This window comes from Oryza sativa, chromosome 6 (assembly GCF_034140825.1).
Source record: "Oryza sativa Japonica Group chromosome 6, ASM3414082v1".
In the NCBI taxonomy this organism is placed as follows: domain Eukaryota; kingdom Viridiplantae; phylum Streptophyta; class Magnoliopsida; order Poales; family Poaceae; genus Oryza; species Oryza sativa.
In genome coordinates, this window is record NC_089040.1 from 19,715,810 (window position 1) to 19,721,680 (window position 5,871).

The 5,871-nt window shown below is 45.5% G+C and overlaps 1 long non-coding RNA gene across 1 annotated transcript; it reads right to left on the reverse strand.

Annotated features, from left to right (window-relative positions):
- Positions 1-496: 496 nt before the first annotated feature.
- On the reverse strand, positions 497-2,790 carry LOC136357081 (uncharacterized). Its single transcript, XR_010742141.1, has 3 exons — positions 2,210-2,790; positions 1,824-1,889; positions 497-698 (listed from the first exon to the last, which is right to left on the reverse strand). It is a non-coding gene; the product is annotated as an uncharacterized lncRNA (long non-coding RNA).
- Positions 2,791-5,871: the final 3,081 nt, after the last annotated feature.

Below are 5,871 nucleotides of genomic sequence, written 5' to 3' on the forward strand. Positions count from 1 at the left end.
AATAATTATTTTTGTTGCTTAATAATTATTTCCGGTGCTCTGAAAATTCAAGTAAAATTTGAGGGCTCTTTTTAGACCAAGGAGAATTTAACAAAAATTCTCCGGGCCACATTCGAATTTTTCTTGTACGTATTTTAGTGTTTGCCAATTTCTTTTCGAATTTTAATTAATTCTATTATTCCTTTTAGGGAATGATTTTTATTTTGGGATGAATTTATCAGGACGTGACATTGTGGCACACTTGCATCACTTGGTTGAACACTTCATTGTTTTTCTTCCTCATGTAAGCCCAATCAATACACTTCATCTCAACCACTGGATTCTCTCTAGCCATAATCACTGAGTTATACCAATCCAATTGAGTGAAAGTCCTGAAGCGAGGATCCTGTGACTCCTTGTCACGCCCGGAATTTCTACCCAAAATTTCAAACGCTTACATGTGTGTTAAACCCTCGTCCAGGAATCAGCCGAGGCACACAATAACAAATCGATAATAGAGTACAAATAAACAGCTATTTAATATTCGCAAATAATAAATTATTACAGAGGTGGATAGTTCCTCTCAAAGAATAACATTCTACGCAGCGGAAAAAAAATAAAAGCAAACTACGGAACAACTATGGAGACTCCACTCCACAGGCAACTTAACCCGGACCAAGCCTAGTCCTCCAGATCACCTTCACTGAAGTACTCCTCCTCTGATGAATGAATATTGCAAGAATGAGCATATGACATACTCAACAAGCCACACAGCAAATATGCAAGTGCATAGGATAACAAAGGACGGCATAATAAAGCTCATTTGCATAAACAGCATTTAATAAATATTTATGAGAATAGTAAACCAGTTGAATTATTAAGCAGTATTAAATAAACACCATACAACACTTCCGTGTTGCATGGGCCCAACCTCATCTGAACAACCAACCCCGGTTGTACAAATCCAAACTCCATACCAGGAATATACCATTCCAAACCAGGAGTCAAATTAATTATCACAAGTACCATTAATGAATAGTGTGGGATTAATCACGAAAAACATTGCTCAACTCACCCATAACCGCGGGCACGGCTATTCGAATAGTTTTACTCTGATTAGAGGTGTACCACTGTACCCACAAGATACAATCCCACAACATGTCACCATGCGCCTCAGCACCACCACGGTACCTCGGAAAGGAACTGTGACAATACCCCTCACACAACACAACTCACCACAGTGCACCACTCCTGGATCATAATCTCCCCCTCTAAACCAGAGGCAATGGACTCCCCAGCGACCCCCACGGACTTCTCGCCGCTTCACAGTCTGGCACACCATAACGAATCATGCCATACAAAAGATAAAGCCGTTGCCCATGTTGGCTTGTGGTTGGCACGGTAAATGTTTCACAACAGTAGCTCGTGAACCAGTCCTTAATTGTCATGAGCACAACCATCAAAACCATATGCTCACAACCCACCTTTAATCAGGTTTTAGTTATTAATTAATTAACATAACACGATTAACCATCGTGAGCTACCATTAAATATATCCATAATTAATAATGTGATATATATAATTCATCCCTTAATGAGCTGATATTTCTAAGCATGGCTAATCAAATATACATATAGCATCTAGTTGAACCAATCCAATATATAAGGTCCAAGCTAATCAAATTATAACCCATAGGAAAATAAAGTTATCTTCGGCCATTAATTAATTGGGAAAAGGTTCACCACCCAATGACATTCGAAAATAATGCATAAGTTGAAATAAAACATTAGCTTTAAACGGGTTCAACATGCTCAAAGGGTTATTTGGGATCTGTGTGACTTGCCTTGAGCTTCCACAAACACCTCCGAACCTTCCTCAACTGAAACGCTCTCCTCGGGAACGTTTGAAACTAGAGCAAAAAAATAAAATCAACAAAACAGTACAAAAACAAGCATAAACAGTACATGTGGATATTTTTAACATGTAGATCTCAATTTTAGAAAAAATTTAGCAACTTGAACCACTCGAATCGGAGCTACGACGAATTAGTTATGAATTTCCGAAGTTTTAATCGATTTGCATCTAATAAAGAAAACTTAAAAAAAGGTTTATAACGTCATCACGTCATCGTCGCCGGCCATGGCTCGGGCGGCACAACCACCGGCGCTAGGAGGCTCGGCCGGGCTATTAGAGGGCATCTACGCGTAGAGGACAACATTGCGAACTCACCGGTACCAACGAACACGACGGACGACGTCGAACGGCGACCGGCGGCGAGGCTCGACGGCGGCTCGGCTCGGACAGCGGCGGCGACGGCGCTACGGCGGCCGGCGGCGATGGCTAAGGGGCGGCCGAGCTTCCCCTCTTCCATGCGCACCCGACGGCGGTGAGAGGAGGTGGCGGCGACGGCTAAAACGACGGCGCGGCGCGGCTGGACGTCGGCCGGCGGCGGCGGCGGCTTGGTTGGCGCGGTGGCGGCGCTACGGGGCACGAGAGAGCTCGGGAGATGGGGCAAACGAAAGAGGGCGACTAGGGGGTGCTATTTATAGCCTTATATTGGAGAGATCAGACTCCAACCGCGAGTAATCGGACCGAGAAAAACTAGGTTTAGGTTTTGGGGATAAACTCGAAAACGAGTTTGATTCGGGTAAGATACGAAGCGATTAGCCCCGATTTTTGGGGGATAGATAGAGGACAACAAGGGGACCAAAACCCCTCAAACAATCGGACTCGATCGCGACCGAGGGCGGCGGAATCGGCGGGGGATGGCGGCGGCTCGGGCTTGGGCTGGCTGGCCGGAGGTTGAAGACAACCCCGACATGTGGGCCCCACATGTCGGCGGCTGTGAGGAGGAGAGGGGGCCGGCGGCTGCTTGGGCCGCTTGGGCCGGCTTGGCCTTGCGCGGGGAGAGAAGAGTTGGGCCCGAATCGGCCCAACGACTTAGGGGAGGATTTTTAAGACTTTTTCAATAAAAATAATTTGTGAAATGATGTTTCATTTATTAAAAATACTTCCCTTGCTCAAATAATTCCCAGAAAAATCTAGAAAATAGATAAACAAGCAAAGTATTTAATGAAATTTTATCTAGCTCAATTTTATGTTGATAATTTTCCTTGATTATTAGAGTTTAACTTGTAGGCTTTTAAAATAATTTCTAAAAATGATTTAAAATACGCATTATTAATTTAGACGATTTTTAGGGCGTGACACTCCTCAGGCTGTGACTCTGGATCAATCAAACGATCTCGTCTACACTTGGCAAGTTGATGAAGGTAGTTGGACTTGGGTCTTCCAATGTGGTGCATAGGAGTGGTGTCAAAACCAAGAGTCTTGTAGAGCCGAACGGGATTCTCACGAGATCCTACAGGGAAATCATGAGATGCCCTTCCAGCCCCAGAACTGCGACCACCACCTCTCCCGTGACCTCTTGTATTAGGGGCATCACTTCCTTGACCACTATCAACATCCCTAATCTGAACAGGACGGTTGCTGGATTGCCTTGTAAATCTGGGAGAAGTACGAGTGCCACTGCCACTGCCGCCCTCAACCACTTTCTCTTTACCCAAACGACCACGAGGATACCGAATAGGAGGACTCTCATCACCGGACACATCCTGAGAGGCTTTCTGTCTTTTCTCACGAGTCATAGTACTTACTGCAACAGGAATCAACAAATTGGAGTGCAGTAGTTAGGCAAAATTTGAGAGAAACAAGAATGGCAGGCTGAATGGACAGCGCCCGGAGGTTCCGGGTGCAAGAACACCGGAACTTCCGGCCGGCAAAAATGAAGAACAGAGGTTTCAAAAATAGCCAGTGCATGTGAACAAATCCTATAGATCAGTGATCAACAAGGTAGCAGAAACAAGACTATCCAAGTGGTTTTCTCCCAAGGTTCACAGATTTAGAGATCGGGATAAAAACACAATGAACCGAGAGAGGGAATCCAAAAGTTCTACCTTGAGAGAAGAAACTGCGAATCGATCACAGAAAGAACCTCCCAGCCACCAATGTGGATGAATCCACGGAGAAGAAACGAATTTGATTGGACGAAAGTGAAAATCGCCACTAGGAGCACTATAGCGGCGGCTAGGGTTGGCGTCGGGGAGAGAGAAGAAATGAGGAGAGAGAATGGGGCTTCTAACTCCCCCTGAGTATATATACTCCCCGATACCCCGAGGTTCCGGACAAGGAGGCCCGGAACTTCCGGCCTGACAGATAAAGGGCAGTCAGGACCAAAAACAAGGAAGAGATGAGAATTCAACGCGGGGAAATAGGGAACTATGGACATGCAGAGACTTATGACGTATATGACCAGCCTACAATCAACATTACATAACCATGGTCAATATACACCACAAGAAGGGGATAAAAGCCAAATTTTCGCAATAAAAGGCACAGCAAGGAATTTGCAAAAATTTTCACAAAAGGGGTTTTTGGATATAGGGTGAATGTTTGAGCTTTATTCCTGGTATCAAGACCATCTTCTACCAAGAAGTGATCTCAGGATGTCACACCCTGAAAATTTAAAATATATAAATTGTTGTTTAATTGGAATTTCTAGAATTTATTTTAAAAGTCTTGAAGAGAAGATCTAATTTTAATTAATAAATTCCAATATAAAATGGGCCAAGATAAAATTTCATTAAATACTTTGCTTAATTCTATAATTCCTAGATTTTTCTGGGATTTATTTGAGCTAAGAAAGTATTTTTAATAAATGGAATTGCATTTAAGAAATAATTTTAATTGAAAAAGGTTTTAAAAAGTCTTCTTTTGGCTTTGGGCCGAAAGTCGGCCCAAAACCTCTCTTCTCTCTCCTCGGCCCAAGCCGGCCCAGTCCGCCGCCCGCGCGCGCGCCCTCGCTCGCTGACAGGTGGGGCCCACCTGTCAGTCGTCGTCTACCTTCGGCCGCCGCCGCCTGAAACCCTAGTTTCGCGCCGCCGCCGTTTCCTTTCCAAATCCGGCCGTTCCTTTCCTTCTCCGGCCGAATTGATAGAGGGGAAATGATCCTCGTGATCTCCTCTACCTTTTCTCCTTTGGAATCTTCGGCTAAATCGGTTTGGAAATCGAGGGATTCGAGTTCGTCTCAGATTCGTTTTTGCCGAACCTTCCTTCCTCGTCGCCGGCCGCCGTGGGCCTTCGCCTTCACCTCCGAGCCCCTTTAAAAGCCTCCCCGAGCTCTCCTCTACCCGCCGCCACCCTCGCCTTCGCCTCTCGTCGTCGGAATCGCTCTAGCGCCGCAAGCCCTAGCTTCGCTGTCGCCGCCGCCGCTCCAGCTGTGCTTCGCCGCCGTTCCAGACGCCGCCGTCGCTCGGGAAGACCGCCGCCGAGCCGCCGCCGCCGGGGTGACGTCATCGCTGACGCCATCGGGGTCGTCCGCCGTGAGCCGCCGTGGACCCGATCGATCTCGGCCGTCCATCTTGGATCGGTTAGATCTCGGCCGTCCGTTCGCGTGAACCGCCGCCGTGCGTCCGGTCCACCGAAACCCTAGCCCGCTGACGCAATAAATCCTCTTTTCCTTTTCAAAAATAATTCATTATTGCGTCATAATTCAATTTTAACCGATTTAAGTGTTTTAATCCGGTTTAATCTTTAAAAATTCATAACTAATTCATCTTAGCTCCGATTTAGTTGGTTCAAGTCTCTAAATTTTTCTAAAATTGAGATCTACACATTAAAAATATCCACATGTACTGTTCATGCTTGTTTATGTGCTGTTTTGGTGATTTTGCTCTTTTCTGCTTAGATTCCGTCGTTTCCGGAGAGTCCGTTTTCGCCGGAGAAGAGTTTGAAGAGTTCCAAGGCCAGCAAGGCAAGTCACACAGATCCCAAACAATCCTTTGAGCATGTTGATCCTACTTAAAGCTATTGCTTCTTTTCAACTATTGCAT